The sequence below is a fragment of the Bombus affinis genome, chromosome 2 (genome assembly GCF_024516045.1).
Source record: "Bombus affinis isolate iyBomAffi1 chromosome 2, iyBomAffi1.2, whole genome shotgun sequence".
Classification (NCBI taxonomy): Eukaryota; Metazoa; Arthropoda; class Insecta; order Hymenoptera; family Apidae; genus Bombus; species Bombus affinis.
This window is the reverse complement of record NC_066345.1, coordinates 925,837-947,922: the sequence shown is the minus strand read 5'-3', so window position 1 is coordinate 947,922 and position 22,086 is coordinate 925,837. Positions and strand designations below refer to the sequence as shown.

At 35.2% G+C, this 22,086-nt stretch overlaps 1 protein-coding gene and 1 long non-coding RNA gene across 10 annotated transcripts in view; one reads left to right on the top strand and one right to left on the bottom strand.

Moving 5' to 3' along the window:
* LOC126923852 (CCR4-NOT transcription complex subunit 6-like) overlaps positions 1 to 22,086 on the bottom strand; it is a 407,221-nt gene that overhangs the window by 41,786 nt on the left and 343,349 nt on the right. Inside the window, exon 1 of one of the 8 annotated variants that reach the window (XM_050737774.1) lies at positions 10,706 to 11,549. The exons of 6 other annotated variants lie outside the window; for them this stretch is intronic. The gene's annotated coding sequence lies outside the window, so the exon portion shown is untranslated. Of the gene's footprint in view, positions 1 to 88; positions 6,264 to 10,705; positions 11,550 to 22,086 lie in introns of those variants that run through there. One more of the 8 variants, XM_050737794.1, reaches the window with a different exon arrangement.
* LOC126924062 (uncharacterized) overlaps positions 1 to 22,086 on the top strand; it is a 128,883-nt gene that overhangs the window by 9,279 nt on the left and 97,518 nt on the right. The window lies entirely within an intron of this gene.

The following is a 22,086-nucleotide window of genomic DNA, read 5'->3' as shown; positions in this document are numbered from 1 at the left end:
TGATGCTCATAATAAACTCTACTACGAGCTCTACCAAATTATTAAATTGTCCGAAAAGTGTCTTTCCTTTACAGACACAATATGAAACCTAATCTGTCGAACGTTGTAATCTTTATATCTTGATAGAACAAAATGGATCATACGTAATTCGATAAAATAATATAAAACGAAAAATGTTGTGCATCCATTATTTCCTTATAAAGCGAAAGAAACTTTTCGGACGACCCAATACTTCGAACTCCAATGAAATACAACAATATTTCATATAGAAATGCTAAAAAGTCATTTCTATGCGAATTAACTAAGCAGGTACGATCTGACATGCAAAGATATGGTAACGTAGCCGAGTATAGGTGTAACGACGATTCTCCATACATCGTTCGCATTCCGTGAAATCTTGCAAACCTAATTAAGATCTTTCGTTGTGGACTGGTTTAACGCTATCCGCCAAGTAAAGGGCAGCCACGAACACGCATAAAAGAAGAAAGCGACGACCGCTGTGATTCTCGGTATATAGCATTTAACTGTTTTATTATGTTCGTATATCGCGTCGAACGGTTTTTATAGAGAGCCATTGGAGCCTCGGCGTAGCTCATTCCTGAGAATCCACGTCTCGTACGGCCCCGAAGAAGCTGCGAAAAACAGCATTCTAATTAATGCTGATCGGTACGAAGCGAATTCCAATTTAGCGAACTACCGTGGTCAGTTAATGCGGTTAATTAAACGAGGAAGCGGACGAATCTATTTTGTTATTCATCGAATGTTAAATAATATTTAATAAGAAATATCATATCCTTAATTTGAGCCGTGGCCGCCGAGCTATGTAATGACGCGGCACGCAAACAGGTACACGCGAGCGTGTCATGCCACCGAGGTTAATGGCATCGCGTATAATGACAGGCTGCAGTCATGGTGAAATCAATAATTACGATAACAGGGTTATGGTAACCGTGCCACGCCACCTTTTGCCACGTGTGATTTAGAAGCTGACAATTTCAACGCACGCCCACGCTTTCCTCCTCGATAACGTATCGATTGTTTATTGGATCGCGAGCTGTGCACTAAAGTATCAATAAGGTCAATCGAAACCTAAGCCGATTTTACACTGCTTCAGATTGAGGAAATCCGGCGGATGAACGCTGCTTTCATCCTCGTCTCAACCGCTAGCATTTTTGCTCTAATTAATTCATTAACTCTCGGACAACCATGACGTTTTTTTTTTTATAACGTTTATTGACCAGTAGATGAGTATTACATTGGTATGTTGTTCACAATAAACAATGAGCTTCGGTTGTGGTGTAGTTTAGGCAAAAGTACCGATACTTGACGGTACGACATAGCCACACAATGTTTCGTGTGTCGAAATTACATTTGTTAGCTTGCTATTTTTAATTTAGATTTAAGTCGCTGTGGAGCGGTGCTTATATACGATATTCTTTCTTTCTTCCTATCTCTATCCTGAAAACCTGGTCGCAAAAATAGGACAGTTCGTTAGTCTTTTTGGTTTCGGAGGGGCTGTGGACAACCGTGACGTGTTTATCTTGATGTGACAGCAACGTGAACCTTGTCAACGCCACGTAGTATGTGAAAATCATATTTATTTCAAGCAGGTCTGTGTATTATATTACGTACTTTTATACTCGTGTTGTAATACGTATATATGTCGTGTAGAATAAATATTATTCATTTGCTAATTATCCATATTTCAATCATCTTGCCGATTTCGAAGATTTGCAATACGTTGCCATGATTCTGAATAATTTTTTCCTATACGTGCTATCGTCGCTCGGCTTTAGTTTGCGAAATACTCGCAAAAATCTGCCGGTACCACTACAGTGAATTTTCCCTATGATTGTACGTTCCTGACAGCGTATGCGTCAGTATCGGTTGGATAAAATGACACCTAATCAAAATCTGTATAAACTACGAATGAAAAATACGAACTGGGTCTGACTAGGCCATTGATTGATTAAACAAGGCGATTTACGTTCTTCCAGTCGGATATCAATTTCGGTTTGAGAATTTGTCAGGAACCGTAGATATTAACCACGCGGATATATTGTCAATGATGGAACGAATTTCGTAGGTTGATTTACCGCAAAAAGATTCTTTGGTTAACCATGGACCGCATTTCAGTCGTGGTTAACGTGTATTTTGTTGCTGCAACTTGTGTTCACAACCAGTGAACGCTGCATCTGGTCAGTTGATATATTAACATTCTTCCTGGGTACCTACATAAATACCATGATGTTGTAGCATTCATTCGTTCAACTTGTATGCACAACTTACTTTGAAATATAACTTATAATTGTATGTAGTATAAAAGAAGGGAGGGGTATATGCTTGGTTTATTATATATTTAAGTTCGAGTTTCTCGGGATAGTATAAGTTGTAAATTTAAGGTATAAACTGAGAATCGTAAGAGTGTTGGGGAAGAGAGAAAGAGAGAGAGAGAGAATGTGTGTAAGTAAGAGTGTATGCCTTGGTGACGTCAAAGCTAAATGAGTAAAGGAGTGGGAGAAGGATGCGAGGGTTGAGGGTCAGCATTTTTTTTTTTTTATTTAATTCTTTTCATTTTCAATTTGTCCAATTTGGACATTTGGTAGAATTTAGCATCTTTTGACCTGAGAAGACAGAAGTTGAGGGCCGAGTGTTAGAATGAGACGTACGAAGATATTGTAATCAGTATTTGTATTGGGTATTGCTTGTTAAACTGAAACTAAGCTTAACATCAAATAAAACATCCTTTCTTGTCCTTGCTTTAGACTATTTAGATACTACACGTATAATAATTATTTTTATACGGAAGTATAGCTTATAATTATAATTATAGACTATAACCTTGTCGCTTTTAATTACTCTCTTATTCGTGATGATAGAAAAAAATGTTTCATGGTATCGAGGGAAACATACTGTGCTTTATCCGTTTCACCTTTAATCCAACTATGGGGAACAGCAAGTAATCCCAACATTGAAATAGACAAAATTGAAGACGCTAAGATCCCTAATAAATGCACCCTGGTATGTTACCAACGAAGCGATACATCGCGACCTCAAGATACCCACAGTCAAAGAAGAATTAACAAAATGTAGTAATAGATATACCAAAAGAGTGAACAAACATCGAAACCCCCTAATTACTAAATTACTTAATACGTCGGACCAGATCCGCAGGCTAAGAAAACACTATCCGTTAGACCTAAGCGCTAGATTCAACTAGATATTTCTAATAAGTAATATTTACTTATTTATAATATTATTATTTATAAATCATACTTATCTATATTTATAATAAGTTAATAGACTTATTACTCAAACTCAAAATTCTCAATGCGAGAATTGATTGTAAAGTACTTGTAAATAAAAGAAGAAAAATCTGTTTCACCTGGCGATGACCCTAAAACGTTCTGTAAAGGTGACGTTAAAATCTTTAAACGGGGTTTTTATTCTATTTTTTATTAGATACTCCTGTAGCTGACATCCAGACGTTTTCACATCTCTGGGTACTCGTGTCTTTTGCATTACCTGTCGTCGAGATATGAACTTTGAAACGAAAGAAAATTATTAAGATTCTCCTGGTATTTTTATCCTGATTATTTCCTCCATCTAGGCTTTACGATTTTAAACCCAAAGAAATAGATGCATTAACATTAATGTGCAACAAATAATGTACTAATATTATCATAAACCATTGGTTAGTAACTTAACGAGCTAAGCCACTTACTCGATTAAAATTAAACCGATACATCGGCTAAACAAGATATCAAAGAGAGCATTAAATTGAAACGGTATGAAAATGAATATTCCTATCGTTACTGCTTGTACGATTATCGGAATGCATATCGTTTTGTTAAATTTTCGGAGTCATTCGATGTTTAATACTCTTATTCAATAAAGAGAGAAACATTTTACTGATCTAATTTAAATATTTCTCAAGCGACGTACCGACCATTAGCTTTTTCCAATAATCTGCGATCATTGCAAGGAATGGTGCAGTTAAAATAATATCACTTTTTATACGCAAAAAGAATATGTAATTCTCTCTCTCTCTTCCTCTGCCCGATCGTTTACAAGTAGAAGTACTGAGACTTGCAATTAGCGGTTGCTGCATTTACATATATTCTGCCAGAGCGTTAACATTCTTTGAATGTACATAACACTCCAGTGAGACATCACGCGTGCACTTAGCATATACTGCACGACACGGTAGCCAGTTTTTAATGTACAATGCTAATTCTGAAGAGGAGTGAGCGGTATACTACTACTACTGCTACTACTACTACTGCTGTTGCTGCTGTTACTTCAAGTACCGTTGCATTCCAGTGTGTCCAGCGGCTACCTTTATGAAAGTGAAACCACTGTAGCTATGTGCGAATAAGCCTTAAGGTGTAGCACCCATTGGCTTCTGAAGTTTGTGAATAAGCTCTCTGCTTCTTTCTGCTCAACTATTTCATGAAACTGCACTTTAAGGTGAAATAGAAACTCGAGTGTGAAAGTAATTGAAGTACGCAGTAGGTGAAACAAAATTTTAATCGTTAGATATATAATTTCAAAAATTACAGAGGATGGTTCTTACTTAAAAGAACATCAGGAAGGGAAAAGTAATCTTCTTAATCAGATATCATTCAATAGTTGAATGTAACGATAATATACAGGGAAACTTGCACATGTTGAGCACACGTGATTATCATATGGGAGGCTATAAAATTATATATTGCCGAGGATCTTTTGTAAAATTGCGACTTTTAAGAGCCTCGGATAGACTGATAGAGCAACTTGCGACAGGGATAACCAAAAATTGTTGTCTTGTAAACAATATCGAATAGCCTATCCACACGTACAAAGACGATGCGTTGCGAATTCTCGACTACAGAGCAACCGATCAGGTCAAACCGATCGGTCGATATCGCGTACCTAGAATGAATTAACGTTCAAGATGGATGAGGTTTAATATATCGAGTGTTAGAGTAATCCAGCACTGTGTTGAACTTGTTGTATAAACGTAACGCGTGATGTGATGCACGGCTGTGGTAAGATCTTGTTGGGAGTGAAGTCTTTCAACCGTGTGGTACGATGTCTGTTGATGAACTGTCCTCCTACGTTGCTGATTTTCCCTACCAGCCGTTGGGTTTTGTCTGTCCATCGTCCCCTTTCAGCTGGTTCTTTCCAGAGGTTTTTTATTTGACCTCGGAGTCATTAGGTTTACAGCTCGTGGAGGACATGTAATTCAGAATTTCCTAAAGAAGGGAATGAGCCCGTCCACTTAAAATTCCGAACATGAATTTTACAAATTTATCATCATGATCGAAAATTAATGAGAAACGAAGTCATTCTCCATGTGAATTTGACGTTGAACCGACCAATTTGTTGATTTTTACGGACTTCCTGGGAGAGGAGGAAACTTATTACCAATTGCAAGAATTAAATTGTGGAAGTATTGGAAAAATATTTGAATAACAAAAGTGGAATATTACAAGAATGGGGTTGTTTATTTTCTTCCAGAAAAAAAGAAAAAGTAGGGCAGTGTATGGAATTGGAGTAGAGTAGGCAATCGTGATATAAAATATATGATAATATATGATATACTTATAATTTGTAATAAACAAAACGAACCTGTATCTAACTTGCATTCGCCTAATTGTGGCCATAAAAATAAAAAATTGCCGAAAAAATTGCGCCCTGGTAATAAATTTGTAAAAAGTACAACGTACTCACTTCTTATGTACTTTAGATTTTTTAAAATTATTAATTTTATTTAATTTAAATATGAATTAAATTAAACGCGATTATCTCCGCAATTATACGAGCTGCCCTGTACACGGAAACGGGAATTTAGTCCGAGTGTTTGTACAAAGTTTCGAACGGAGGCTGTGAGATACGTGAGAGAATTAAACACTTGATATTAGGAGGCTGCAAGCTGCTCAAAATTTCGAATGAACGTAATCAAAATGTGTCCTCGGAATGCCTATGTAGGTTGTCCAATTTGAACGAAAGAGACTCTGAAACAGTGAGAACGAAACTGCGTAGGTGTTAGAGTATAGTATCGGATAAGAGACTACGAGGTCGACTATAATGTATTTATTCAAGAAGTAGGAAATACAACTGGTGTACGAAACTCGAGGAATTATTGAATAAAGCAGAACGTGGAAGGCCGTAGAAAGTGCAAAATGCAGGATAGCTTGAAACAAATACAGAAAGTATTGGGTTGTCCGAAACGTTTCTTTCGTTTCATAAGGTGATAATAGATGAACAACAATTTCTCTTTTATATTTATATTATATTATATTATATTTGTATACTTGTATATTTATGTATATATTTATATATTATATATTTATTATACATATTTTATATATTTATTATATATATTTTATATATCTATATATTTATTATTATTATATATCTATATTTATATTTATTATATATTTTATATATTTATACTTATATATTATTGAATTAGGTATGATCCATTTCGTTATATTTCTATCATTACGTTCGTGCATAATTCAATAAACTAATATAAAACAAAAAAATTGTGCGTCTATTATTTCCTTATAAAAGGAAAGAAACTTTTGGGACAACCTAATATATGGAAGATAATAAAAAAAGAAAAGAAGAGAATAGACATTGAAAGAGTGGCTGAGTCATCATATGGTAAAAGGTATGAGAAATTAAAGGAAGGGAATGTAGAAAGGGAAGAAGAGTACTTAAATGTTAAAATACCAACAAGAACAACAGTTTGGTGGAGACTAGCTAGGAAGAAAACGTTCTATTGCAAGGAAGAAGGATACAACCAAAGAATAAAGAAAGAGCAACTATGCACATTGTGCAACAGGTGCAAAGAAGAAAACATAGAGCACATATTATTGGAATGCCCTTTATATGAACAAATAAGAATACTGTACTTGAAGGGAAAGGAAACAATGGAAGAATTACTGGTAATACAAACTAAAGGACTATACAAGAAGAATATTTTACTACATACAAGAAACAGTGAAAATAAAAGGATTCTATAGAGATAAATAAAAGGAATTCAGGGATACAGGAGCAAACAGAACTTTTGTTTACACGCACATATAGTATCAAACAGCTGTAAATCTAAACCATGGATTACAAGAGTACTATTTTGTAATGATTTTAACAAGTGCAAGAAGTAAGTATAGCATTCCAATATATAAGTGTTCTGTAAATGTAAATAAATAAATAAATAAATAAATGTTCTATGATGTAAATGTCCATTAATAGACATTTAAGCTAGGTAAGTGAAAATTTGGTTAAGTAAATGTAGAATTAAGGTAAACTTAAAAAACAAACACTGTAGAACAAAGGTAAACTTAATATAACTAAAGGTAAACTTACCTTAACTAAAGGTAAACTTAAAAAACAACACTGTAGAACAAAGGTAAACTTAATGAACTATATGAATTTAGGCTAAGGAGTCTGTAAGCATAGAAAACAAAGAAAAGTAAGATGAGAGAAAATGTAAATCATCCACTGATACAGCATATAGTTGGCAAATTGCAATAGATGATAATCTATACTGCAATAAAGAACACAATACAAATCCATCTATTCCTAAGATTATATTTTAATCGCATAATCGATTCATATCTAGATTTAATTTTTCTATTTGCATTTTGCATCGACATCCGTGGTCCATTTGTTAATATACAAATCGCTCGCAAATTCATGTTTCCTACTATGTTCAAAGATAGTGAAATAAAAATCTATGCGTATCTGTAAATGCAGCTGTTTCTTGCATTTCAGACGATGTAAGAGCCTTAAACGATAAAACAGGTTCCATTTCACAAAAAATTGTAAATCTTCAATCAATTCGCTTCTTTACATCGAAATGGATATGTACAGTATAAAAACTATATTGATATGTAAATAGTCTCGTGTTTACTTCTTGTTGAAATCTTCTGAAACAAATTTAAGTTTTGTTACTTCTCTTCACGTTGCTTCTAATGGACGAGAAAATCCAATCTTACTGCAGACGATTCTCGGTTTTATTTTAAAGGCATTATAGGACACGCAAAGAAATCATACTGTCGAAGGAACTGCAATCTGCAACTGTTTTTGCATACAAAAATTAAATTACAGTGCTTTTATATTATAATGTTTCATATATGAAATAGGCAACGAGAAGTTATTCAAAATATGGGTAATTTATTTTCAAATAAGAATATATTATGAAAATTCATTACAATATTCATTATATATCAATTATATTAAATTATAAACATCGAGTTGCGATGAAAGCAATATTTAAGTACGCAGTGTACATCTTGCAATTATTGCAAAATTTGTTAGAAAATAAAAATTCTTTTAGTGAAAAAAGAAAGACAAAATCTCCATACAAAAGCCATAGAAACTGAACTCAAAAAACGCACAGGCTAGCAAGCAACGTAACTAACAACACGCATCGTACTGCTGAGAAGAAAAGTTGAAAAATGTAGTGGTATTGCACACACTAGTTAAAATTTTTATACGAAACAATGGGATAATTTAATCAATAACGATCATCATGTTACTGACGAGAAAAATTGAAAAAAGTAATAGTATTGCGAATTAAAACTTTTGTACGAAACCATGGACAATTTCACCGAAGAACAGCGCAATTGTATTCATTTTAGAATGTTAGAAAAAAGGAAATAGTCAAGCTGACTCGAATAATTTTTCATTCTCTATACAACACGTTCACCGTTCCTGCCATGGCAGTCGTTGTTTTTTTTTTTTTTTTTTGTTTTTTTTATTTACTTCCAGTCGCAACACGCAGGTACGGAATTGTGGTGTCAGCTTGTGCGAAATCGTAATTCGCGAACGTTGGAGCAAGCTATGGTGTAACCTGAGGCGAACAGCATTTGGCATCATATTTCAGAATAATATTCAAGGTCTACGTCGCCCATATACTAGGTCGTTAATACCTAAAGCTGCACACACAAATATGCGCATTCAACGAGGCGGCTCACGAACGCATTCGAACACTCCCAGAAATTTCGCTATTCACACTCAGCAATGCTATGTTTAACACTGTCTCGTATAACACTGTTTGAGGCTTCCGGGAAACGGACGTGTTTAGAAGGAAAAGAATTAGTTACGCGAAAGTATCGCGGTTGACTTTATCAGGATGTCATAGTGATACCGGTGTGCGTGTGAAAAAAACACTGTTCCACGAAAGGAAGTCTGGGAACACTGTCTTAAAAAAGAAAGTCTGGGAAGAGTGCTTTTCAACGCGTACACCTTGTATTAGTGCGACACACTGACGAAGCCAGTTGCAAAGCTGGAGAAACGTCGGAATTTTTTTCTTTCTAGACACGGCTTCCTGGAAGCTTCAGAGTTAGGGGAAACAGTGTTAAATGTATCAGTGCGAAGCGTAACCGTGTGAATCGTGAGAATCTAGTTGTGAAAGCTACAGGACTAATTGTCAGCGATCATCGCTAACGCGATTTGCCACAGGTCTGGTGTTCAAGATATATAGACAAGTAGCAAATTGACAATGATATATATTTCAATTTTTTATCTAAACCTCGATAAGAGAGTTTTAGATGAATTAATTAGAAAATCCGCCAGAAACCAAATAATAAGAAACACAAGAAAAAATTTAATGATACAAATACGAAAGTTAAATGAGCGATTAAAAAAAGGATTGATTTCCACTATTTGTCAGATTTTTATTATAGTACGTAATATATAGAACCTTGATAAACGAAGATTCCAAATGTTCAATTAACAATTATGAAAGTTTTATCAAAGTTAGAGGTAAGTTTCTTTGACAAAGATGAAAAGAACATTAAATTCGAGCAACTACTTTCTTTATTTTTGTTGTTTTATAAGATTGTTTCAAAATTGCAACATTTATCTTAAAAAATACTTTTTATTTTATTAATTATGTAGCGAGTTCCCTTGTTTAGAGAGGAGAAGATCTGAATTTCAAACAGTTGACCATAAACACATAGAGTATCGAAAAGGCGTTTGCAACTGAATCGATACAATACATATTTTGCTGTCCAATTTCTTTTTATTTTTGTGTTTCCTTTTCCTTTTTGTTTTATAAAGCACTCGTACGGATACGTAAAACTTCGTATTTATGAGATTACTCTTGAAAGGGTCGATCCACTTTCAGAACCAGCTCTATGGCATACCAAAGTACCTTATTATCTGAAGACCCAAGGTGTCTCTAGATAGAAGGATGTAACTCTTTCCGGTTATATAGGTGTGCCTTTTTTATTGATCTTTCTCTTCAACCTTACACGCTATCCCTTTTTTTCCAAAAAGAATCGAGTACCTGTTGATGTATTGAAACTTAATCAACTGTAAGTATCCGAAGCTGACGCTACGTTTAATACGTTGTCGCAAGACATTTATTGCAAATATACGCTTCGTGGGAGATTAGTATACAACACGAATAGTAATCTTAAACATAGAATTAGTGCTACACTTAGCAACTAAATTTACCAAATGTCCAACTGGACAACTTGTAAAATACAAATTAAATAATAATAATAAAAAAAAAGAACGTAGAGACTCGCTAAATATCTAAACGGCTTGTTAATAAAAGCTGTGTCGTAATGTGTAGGATCCACTTCAGGAGAGGACAAGTGTGGCACAAAAACAATGAGAAACGTTCATACGAACATACATCTTATTGGACCTTGTTTCAAAGCTATAGTCATCTTTGTGCTTCGATAGTCCAACTGCTTACCTTTACTATTTCCTCCTAATAGGATACGTCGTGCAGGACCTCCTCACATTTAAATCCATTAGATTTTTATTTTAGGCCCACCTGAAAGCAATTGTACCAGCGTTGAAGTACTTCGTGTACGTATACAACAAGGTTGCCAACAGATTCAACAAATATCTGGAATTTTTGAAACATTGCGAAATTCTTTGACGCGATGAGTGCAAGCTTTCATACAGATCGAGGCTGGCCATTTCGAGCATCTTTTATGAGGCCGAGCAGTTGCTGAAATTGGATTGGCGAATCACAAAAAAATGCTCGTAACTTTTAAACAAAGTCGAATAGAATATACGCGAGTATGAACCTTTCTCGTTGCTTTTGTGCCTCCTGTTCACTTCTACAATGGCTTGTACATATCAGGTCTGTAAGTATGAAACCGGAATTTGCCTATAGATGGCCCTAGCTGATAATGTAGTTATCACTAAACTGCGTCATTGATGCCAAAAGTCGTTGTTGACATCTTACAAACATTTTCGACTTACAACAATACAAGTTTCATACAACAGCATAGTTTGTAATAGCGTTGAACATGTCGAATTTTGTGCCTGGAAACTACGATTTGCGGACAGCATTGATTTTCTGTTACCATTTGAAGAAAACTGCCGCAGAATCGTATCGAATGCTTGTCGAAGCTTACGGTGGGCATGCTCTTGGTAAATCACAGTGCTTTGAGTGGTTTAAAAAATTCAGAAGTGGCAATTTTGACGCGAGGAACGAAGAACGTGGAACGTGAAACGTGATCTATTATGAGCTGTTAAAACCTGGCGAAACCGTTAATACTGAGCGCTATCGACAACAAATGATCGATCTGAATCAAGCTTTGCGTGAAAAACGACCAGAATTTCAAAAAAGGCAACACAAAGTAATTTTGCTTCGTGATAATGCACCATCGCATACAGAAAAACCGGTCAAGAAAACGATTGAAGCGTTCAGTTGGGAAATACTTTCGCACGCGGCTTACTCACCGGACTTGGCTCCGTCCGATTACTATTTATTTGCATCGATGGGACACGCACTTTCTGACCAGCACTTCACTTCTTACGAAAATGTACGAAAATGCCTCGATGACTGGTTTGCCTCAAAAGAGCGACAGTTTTTTTGGCGTGGTATCCACCAATTGTCAGACAGGTGGGAAAAATGTATAGCTAGCGATGGGCAATACTTCGAATAAAATATTTTTAATCATTTTCATACAATAAACGTGTATTTTCTATACAAAAATTCCGGTTTCATATTTACATACCTGGTATATTACACACGTTATCCACACATACTACGGTACATCTTTCAGGACGAAAGGTAAGGAGCCGCGGATTGTTGAAACACGAAAATGGCTACAACTTTGAAACAAGGTCAGATGGAGCGCGTGAACTTTTTGGGCCTCCTGTCGCTGCTGAAGTGGATCCCGCTAATTATGATACACATTGTACACATGAAAAGTTTCCAGGAGCGTTAAAATACTTTCGTGGCCCGATGTATATCCAGTTTATAAGACTTACAACTTATTTCAAGTTAGATTACTTGAAAGTTTAAAGAAAGTCGGAATTTCGCGAAAAAATCGTTCGACCTTCCTATCTCATAGAAGAACGGACTCGTGGAAACAAAAAAGAAGTTGGCGACTGTAAGAAGTTTATCAAGGCATCGTGAGTATATCTGTCGATGAACGGCTTGCGGGACGAAGAAAGAAAGATGAAAAGACGAGAGCATGCTCTTACTTTAAAACTAATCCTAGTTGCCGACAGTTTCAGCGAAGAAAGATTCGTCGTTCTTCGTTTGACGTAAGGACGGCGGAAACTTTTCCGATTTAGCTACTAACCGCGACGGTAAGCCGACCGATTATTGTCTGACGGGCATTATTGCCGCTTGATTATGCCTGAAGAAAGGAAAGCGGCTCAAGGATCCTTTAAAAACATATTATCGTGACCCGCGAATGTTGGAAACTTTGTTTCGTGACTTTTTTCTCGGGGACCAACTATTATACAATCGAAATTTGGATTCATTGCGATGTACACGGACTGTAATTTAAAAATGACAAGGCAGGGGCATTTTTCTCGTGGAAAACGTTTGCTCCTTTAAGATGCATTTGTCCTGTGACGAAACAACGACGGCCAACTAATTGTTCAACCAAACAGTTCATCGGCAAATTCAGTTTAACAGCAGCGAATCAATTTACAATTTTGCAGCACGCTTTTTTCCTTCTTCTTGATGATTTTTATTTTACTTAAAATTTCACGGATGGTGTTGGGACACACCAACCGCAATTACTTGTCAACATGCTCGTAGGTTTTAAAATTGTCAGAAACTGCTACGATGTCAATCGAGAAACTCGAAATTAACAGTGGAAAGTATACCAATCGTAAAGACGAAAATGAACGCAAAGTTCTGTTACTTTGATAAACGAAAGTATAAAAATGTGAAATTGTACAGAACTTAACCCAAATAAGGTTGAATTACATTCGTATAATTTGGTTCATTAACAACGAACAACTTCTGCAGTCCCTGTAGAACTGTATCTTATACTCGTTTTGGCACACACGGGTTGCAGATATTTCGTCAGAAGGCGACGTAATGCTCAACGCGAGAAGCAAGTTAGGTGTTTGAAAGTTAGCAAAGAAAGATCTGAAGTGTAGTTTGCGAGTAGAGGGATTTAATGTTGCGAACATTCCGCGTTTACGTTTGCCGAAATTTAATTTATTCGGTAGAGTAGAGCCTCGATTATCCGACGTGAAAAGTCGGATAATACGGAAAGGTGTATCAGTGTTCATTGTTGAAGTAAATACTTCAAGAAAAACTCTACAACTTTATTTGTGTATATCCCTGACCTGGAGACTGCTATTACGCAGAAATATTCTAAATAAGGAGCGGTGCAATTATTGTACACTTGAATGTACATTATGTTTTAGGTTGCAAGGTCTAGGAACAAAGGAACTAATAAACAAATTTCTATTTATGTTCCCTGTAGCCTCTGGCCAAAGCTATAAGCTTAACTTTTTTGGTAATGTCCTTTTGCTATAAATATATGAACCTGTTCCTTATCATTCTATTGTCTAACACATTAGTAACACTAAGAATATAAGGGTCTGAATTAGCATAAACTTATAGTTATACCTTTAATTATTTCAATATACCTTTCTATTACAAATTCATCCACTCGTTCTTCAATCGGTCAACCTCAACTTCAACATTCATAAATCGAACAATAAAATCATAGGAAACATTTTGGTAACGTAACGTAGTATTAATACTCGAGTTAATTTCTTTATTGACTCTGTTAAAAGTTTGATTAACTGCTTCCACAGTACCTGGCTATTTACAGTTTTCTATTTTCCGTGTTAAAATTTCGAAGAAAGTGAAGTTGTAATAAAGTTCGTAGCACCTGGGATAATACGAAATTTGTGTTAAAGAAGACTCCAATAACCGAGACTCTACTGTATAAGGGTTTACACCTATCTAAGTACAGGAGAAATTGGGTAGAATTTACCGAATACAGTGTAACTTAAAGAAACAACAGTTCTTCCAAAATATGCTAAATATGTTTCAGACGTTTAATCCAGGTTCTGAGGTCAACTGATGGTAGTACAGTCGAACTATGACTCGAATACGTCTATAAGACTACACTTTTGGTCGAGAAATTCTGATAGAAAGAAGACTAAAAGGAAAACACCCCACTGATTTGACTAAAGAAATAAAATAATCAAACTCGAAGATTCACATGTTATTCTCTTTTTTTTTTTATTTGGAAGTAATTTACAATCAATTCTCATTGAGAATTATAAGTAAATTGTTCTGACGTGGTACTATAACGTGAATAATAATAAATGATTATCGTATGTTTGATTCTAGCTGAATCTAATGTTTAAATCTAGAGGGTAATGTCTTTTTAGTCTGCGGATCTGATCCGTCGTGTCAAGTAATTGAGTAACTAGTGGGTTTTGGTGGTTGTTAATTCTTATGTTATATCTATTACTGAATACATGTTATTTAGCAATTAACTTAGAAAAATTTACCAAATGCCCAGCCGGACAAATTGTAAAGTACAAATTAAATAGAAAAAAAGACTTTTGTCCGAGAAAACACTCTATAGACCTGACTGAATAAATAAAATAGTCAAACTTGAAGATGGTATCCCGCTGAGGGTGCCATCCACATGTTATTTAGCAATTAAGTAAGAAATATTTACCAAATGTCCAACTGGACAAATTGTATACTATAAATAAAATTAAATTAAAAAAAACTTTTGTTTGTGAAAACAGACCTGACTGAAGAAATAAAATAGTCAAACCTGAAGATGGTATCTCGCTGGGGGTAGCCATCCACATGTTATTTAGCAATTAAGTAAGAAAAATTTACCAAACGTCTAACTGGACAAATTGTAAAGTACAAATTAAATAATAAACAAACTTTTGTTGGAGAAAACATCCCACTCACCTCACCGAAGAAATAAAATAGTCAAACTCGAAAATGGTAGCCCGCTGGGGGTAGCCATCCACATGTTATTTAGCAATTAACTTAGAAAAACTTACCAAATGTCCAACTGGACAAATTGTAAAGTACAAATTAAATTAAATAAAAAAAAACTTTTGTTTGTGAAAACAGACCTGACTAAAGAAATAAAATAATCAAACTCGAAGATGGTACCCCGCTAGGGGTAACCATCCACATGTTATTTAGCAATTAAGTAAAAAAAAATTTACCAAATGTCCAACTGGGCAAATTGTAAAGTACAAATTAAATTAAATAAAAAAAAACTTTTGTTTGTAAAAACAGACCTGACTAAAGAAATAAAATAGTCAAACTCGAAGGTGGTACCCCGCTAGGGGTAGCCATCCACATGTTAATTAGCAATTAACTTAGAAAAATTTACCAAATGCCCAGCTGGACAAATTGTAAAGTACAAATTAAATAGAAAAAAGGCTTTTGTTCGAGAAAACACTCTATAGACCTGACTGAATAAATAAAATAGTCAAACTTGAAGATGGTATCCCGCTGGGGGTAGCCATCCACATGTTATTTAGCAATTAAGTAAGAAAAATTTACCAAACGTCTAACTGCGCAAATTGTAAAGTACAAATTAAATAATAAACAAACTTTTGTTGGAGAAAACATCCCACTCACCTCACTGAAGAAATAAAATAGTCAAACTCGAAAATGGTAGCCCGCTGGGGGTAGCCATCCACATGTTATTTAGCAATTAAGTAAAAAAAAATTTACCAAATGTCCAACTGGGCAAATTATAAAGTACAAATTAAATAATAAACTTTTGTTGGAGAAAACACCCCACTTACCTCGCTAAAGAAATAAAATAGTCAAACTTGAAAATGGTATCCCGCTGAGGGTGCCATCCACTTGTTATTTAGCAATTAATTTAGAAGAATTTACCAAATGTCCAACTGGACAAATTGTAAAGTACAAATTAAATTAAATAAAAAAAGCTTTTGTTCGTTCTCTTCCGATCAGCTGCGAAAACCTCTAGAAGTCGAAATAAAACTTATTTAAACTCGAATTATTCGCCATCTGTCCAGGTACTTTATTTTATTTCTATAACTCGAGTTTAAACTCTGCAAGTCGAAGTTTACCTTTATGAGTCGAACTTCTATCGCCGCTTGTGTCTGCAACTCGAAGTACGACTATAGCTACACTATGTGTGGCAATATGCAAGAGAAGCCAATTATTCGATATTATCTCGCTTCTTCCAACTGTTAGGATTATTCCAAGCAACACAAGACAACGTAAATCATAATGTCCCTACCTCTTCGCCCTTCGACCATTGTATCTATTAATGGAAGCTAATCGTTTTTCGTCAGTCGAACGCATAATTGCCATTATCTATCGCGTCTTTAACTTTCGCATTTATGCACGTTGAATAGAACGAGTTGTAAGAGGAAGCTTAAAATAATTGCACTCTCTGAGAAGGTGATTGCAATTACGCCTTCGTGCGAAGCTTCTGTGCGGTGAATTTTCGTTTGTCAAAGCTCTTTTACCCGGAAATTTCGATAAGCCAAAATTCTTTTAGAATTCAAAGACCTTAGACTCTTCCCTTGGGGTTCGAGTTGCCGAGTTTCGACTGCAGTTCGAGGTCGATCGATGACAGTCGTCGAACCTCGAATAGCGATAAATAGAACATAGGGTGACTATCAACTCGCTTTCGCATAAATTTTAGATTTCAGCCTCGACCTGGAATTTTTTCGACTTTGAAGAGTTCGCTGGCGCGATAAATCGAAAATCTTGAAGGGTTGAAAGAGAGCACGTGTTGGTAGAAAGTGGGTCCGGAGCGAAGCATTTGCATCGAAGTATTGAGAAGCAGGCAGAGGGTGGTTTCCTTCACGCAGTGTCGTTATATTGTTCCAGGGACCCCTTGACACCGGCCCCAAGTGTTTCGTGTGGTACGAACCTTTCACAGTTTTGCGCATCCACAGGCGCGAGCCTCTCGTACGTGTGAAAGTGTTCACGGACGCGCATCTTAGTCGGCCCATTTCACCAACAATACCCCTGAAAATCTCACGAGTGCTATGCTTCAAATCTGAACGAGGCACACACACCTTTATATGCCCTTTGCATTCCAGCTTCACTTTCCTATATTTGTATGCCAACCTTTGTTATACAGTGCACTATACGGTCTGTTTGCGGATTTACTAGCCTTTATTTTTTTTTGTTATTTAACTTGTAGTTTACAATTTGTCCAGCTGGACCTTCGGCAAATTTTTCTAAGTTAATTGCTAAATAATACGTGGGTGGCTACCCCAGCGGATACCATCTTCAAGTTTGACTATTTTATTTTATTTCTGTAGTCAGGTCTGTGGGGTGTTTTCTCGAACAAAAGTCTTTTTTCCTATTTAATTTGTACTTTAAAATTTGTCCAGTTGGACATTTGGTAAAATTGTCTTACTTAATTGATAAATAATTTGTGGAAGACTACTTCCAGCAGGATACATCTTCGAGTTTGACTATTTTATTTCTTCAGTCAGGTCAGTGGGGTATTTTCTCGAACAAAGGTCTTCTTTTTTATTTAATTTGCACTTTACAATTTGTCCAGCTGGACGTTTGTTAAATTTTTTTAAGTTAATTGCTAAATAACATGTGGATGGCTAGCCCCAGCGAATACCATCTTCGAGTAGGTCTTTCCTATTAACGATAAGACTTTTATTTTTTATTCATTCTACGATATTTACGAGGAAATGTTCAATTCCTGAAGGAAATTTTTCACTTACTACATCACAATTTATTACGTCTTGGTAACTTGAATTTGTTACAGAGCGATAAGTATGCGGAGAAAGATGAATGGATCGAAGTGAACTATATCTTCGCGAAAATATTTTCTAACTCTTCGAAAGTGCAAAAATGCATATGCATTTGAGACAGTTACACCATCTATTTTTATTTTTAAATGACAACTTCTTTTTGCATATATTGAATCCTCCCGTCAAAAAACAAAAAACAAAAAACAAAAAAAAAAAAATATCGAGGTAATATGATTAATATTGATTAGTTTAGAAGATATTTTAACATCAATTTTGTAGAATATCATATGAAGAACAAGGAGTGACGTATCTATCGAACATTTGCTGGAACAATAACGTAATTAAAAAGTCACGATTTTAGGGTAGACAAGTTTGAAAGTTCTGGACTGTTTGTAGCTTCGTAGCGAGACAATAGCATTACAATGACAGCACAACTCTCTCACATGCTGAATTTTTGAAGTTAGCTTATAATTTTTTCTACTAACTGTCTTTTCTCAATAAATTTACCAATAACCCAAACAACTAAAAATTTTGATTTACGCCATTGTCCCAGCAAACGAGCAACGTGGCAAATTGCACAAAATTAAACTTCAAGTATCATATATTTTAAATTAATTACTTTTCCATCATGTTACGAAAATTATCTTCTTTTGTATATTTCATCATGTTTATTGGCTCTCTCCCGATCCATGTTTCACAGTACATGTACGTATTATACCTACATAGGTGTAATTATGTTTGTAAAAATAGAATAAGAGTTTAAAAACCGTATTGCACTGTGAATGCACCATTTAAGGTAATGGTACAACTTTTTATTTGTACAGCGTGTGCGATATATGTATGCATACTTTCAGACAGGATGCAGCAGGAAAACTTGATGAAAACCATGTACCCACCGCTATTGTATTCATAAGCATCGAATTCTTTTGCGTCCTGCACGTCGCATAAACAATGTTTCAGTATTTGAATATTCTACATATACGAGACGCATTCCTGAACATCAAACGAATGTCTGTCTTTATAAAGCAGCAGGTTGCGCTTAACGAGCGACATTCCTTCGGTTAAAAATCAAAAAGGTACTTACGCATTTCTTAATTTATTAACATGACACGTTGCATTTAAATATTTTATACGTGGATATAATTTTATGACAAGGAATGCGCAAGAGGACACGTTACACGAGACAGAATTAGTTTTTAATATCTTAAATGTATCGTGATAATGACTCGTTTAATATCGACACATTTGCACCCTGAAAATTTACAAATTCGTAGGAAGTTACGTAATTAATATAAAAAAAATTAATACAATATTAATATTCGGTATATAATTGAACAGATAATTAAAAAATTCCCGGTGCAATTGAGACTGGTAAAGTAAATATAGTAAGTATGAATTAGCAAATTGCCAATCCTACGTTATTATTTAGTATTATGTGTATTAAGATTAAGAAAAGAAAGTTTTTGAGCATTTCATGGGTATTTAGAATTATTCCTTTCATTGATATAATTGATAATATATATAGTAACTTCTTACGTAATAACAGTATTTTTCTCTATTATTATTTAATTTGTACTTTACAATTTGTCCAGCCGGACATTTGGTAAATTTTTCTAACTTAATTGCTAAATAACATGTGGATGGCTACCCCCAGTGGGATACCATCTTCGAGTTTGACTAATTTATTTCTTTAGTGAGGTCAGTGTGGTGTTTTCTTTTTAGTCCTCTTTCCAAGGACAGTTTGTGTGTTTGCTTGTCCATATGTATACACTACACTTCGTAAGTATCTCTAGGGAAATTTTGGTCGATTTGTAGTAACAGTAAACAACCAAACTGTACCAACCGATGATAAATTAATAATTGGAAACAGCATTTACTATCTTTCTATGAAATCACCAGAATACAAATCTGTATTGCATATTAAAGAACACAGCAACGATTCATTTTAGTATTTACTGTATATAATAGCGTATACGTTTGCTGTTTAACGTTAGGAGACTGTTTGGCCGTTTAAAACGTTCTTCTCAATCTGTTCTACAAATTAAAATTTGGAGAATCTGAAGATAAAGAGTTTGTCAAGTGACAAAATAGTTTTACGAGATATAGCAATTACAGACGCCTGTGTTACTATCAGACGATCATTTAGAAGCCGCAGTGACTAACTCCATAAATCGAAAAGTAAAAAGAAGAAGATAATGATGTTACAAACGCTATTTTTTAAATTTAGCTTGGAATTTCTTGTTACCTATATTGTCTTCCTGTAATAAATAAACTCACGGAGGAGAGTCATCTGTTTTCCGAAAATTAAACATTAATGGTTTCTATAACGAAATTGAGAAATTGACAAGAAACCTCGATCGCTTTATCTTCAGAGCCAGAATTATAATATACTATCCTACGTAACTATGCTGATTACCAAGAACCAAATAATTTCAATTTTATCTCACTATAATTTCGCAATCAAAATATGTCTTGTGAAAAATGAGCAAGTGTCCCAACAGTTTTGTGTATCATTCGAATTTTTCCAGATATTTGAACGTATCCGTTTAAACAGCACATACTGCATGTCCTAATATCGCCGATTGATATAATTTTACCCATCTTCTTCTCTCCGCTGCTTTACCATTTTCTTTTCCTACTACTTTGCAATTATAGCTACTTCGATCACGGCAGCTATTACTAGCCGGCACACATTCAAACTCTTGGCGCGCACATACGAGCAACGTCTCTTAAATGTGTGTATGATGAATCGTTTTGCCGGCCGGCGGTTCCCCGTGATTACATCGCGCAGATTATAAGCACCGTAGAAAATTGAGTTTATTCAAGTAGGAATATCGATCTTCTATCACGGGCAGGTGAACATTCTACGTGCAACCGCTCTCTAGCGACCACGCATGGTATTCAATCACGGTACATCTTGGCAAAACAGCTTTAAATACGGCTATTGCTCTTAACTTGTAAACCATAATTGACGCGCTGCGTTATACTCTTTTATGTTTGGTTGCAACGAAGCAGCCAAGCCTCGTAGAGGTATTTGCCGAATGAATATTAAACGTCCAGTACGTTCCTTTTGTTCCTTTTATACAGCGTGCAATAGTAAAGTAGATGTTAATTACCCATTGAAATCACCGACGTGGATTTTACCGACATTCTTTTTACCGACGACGATTTACTGACGCCACACTCGATCGGCTACAACTTTGACCGACCACGGTATTAACAGATAACAACAGTGACCGATAGTTTAGCTAATTGTTTAGCCGAATATAATAAGATTTAAATTGCTTGTTAAATGACAACGATAACATACGAGCAATTTTGTAATTTCCTGGTATAGAAAGAGCCGATTGGGAAAACGTTGATTCACTTGCTTGTCTTGCTTGTTTATTACATACATCGGTTTCTTTATTGAGATCGGTCGATAACTCCAGATTTGGTTGTCCATTGTGTATGTTGCGTTTCTGTGATTTTACGAACACTTGAAATGGAGAAACCTGCTCACGCATCATTGCTCGTTAGGAACTTTTTGGTGAAAAATGATACAGTTCTGATTTCACGATCACCAGATATGACATCATGCGATTTTTTTTAATTCTCAGGATGGAAAAAGCTATGAAAGGACAACTGCTTTAAAACACTGAAGATATAAAACTGAAAACGAACCAAGAGGCACACGATAAAGTGAATTGCTAAACTGTTCCGAGGATTGGAAAAGACATTGGCAAAAATGTATCATTTTTTATGGCTATTACTTTGAAGGGGACAAAATAAATATATTACGTTAAAAAAGCAAAAATTGCACCAACTTTTTCATCGTACTTTGTACTTTACTATTTGTTGTACATAATATAATGTTTATTATTTAAATATTACGGCTTGCATTAATGTTATTCTTTCCACTGGTTTAGTGATAAAATATCTTTACATGGTTTGACGATGGCAAACAGGAATTTCATTATTTCTTACTTAAAAGTTAATTCAATTGTTTTGTAATATTTTATCGTATTGTAGACAGCTAAATGTTCACATACACGGTGGGCCGTAATTTCCGATGTAGGTGAAGCGAAGGAGAGTCTATGGACTAAAACAGGACGAAGACCGAAAATA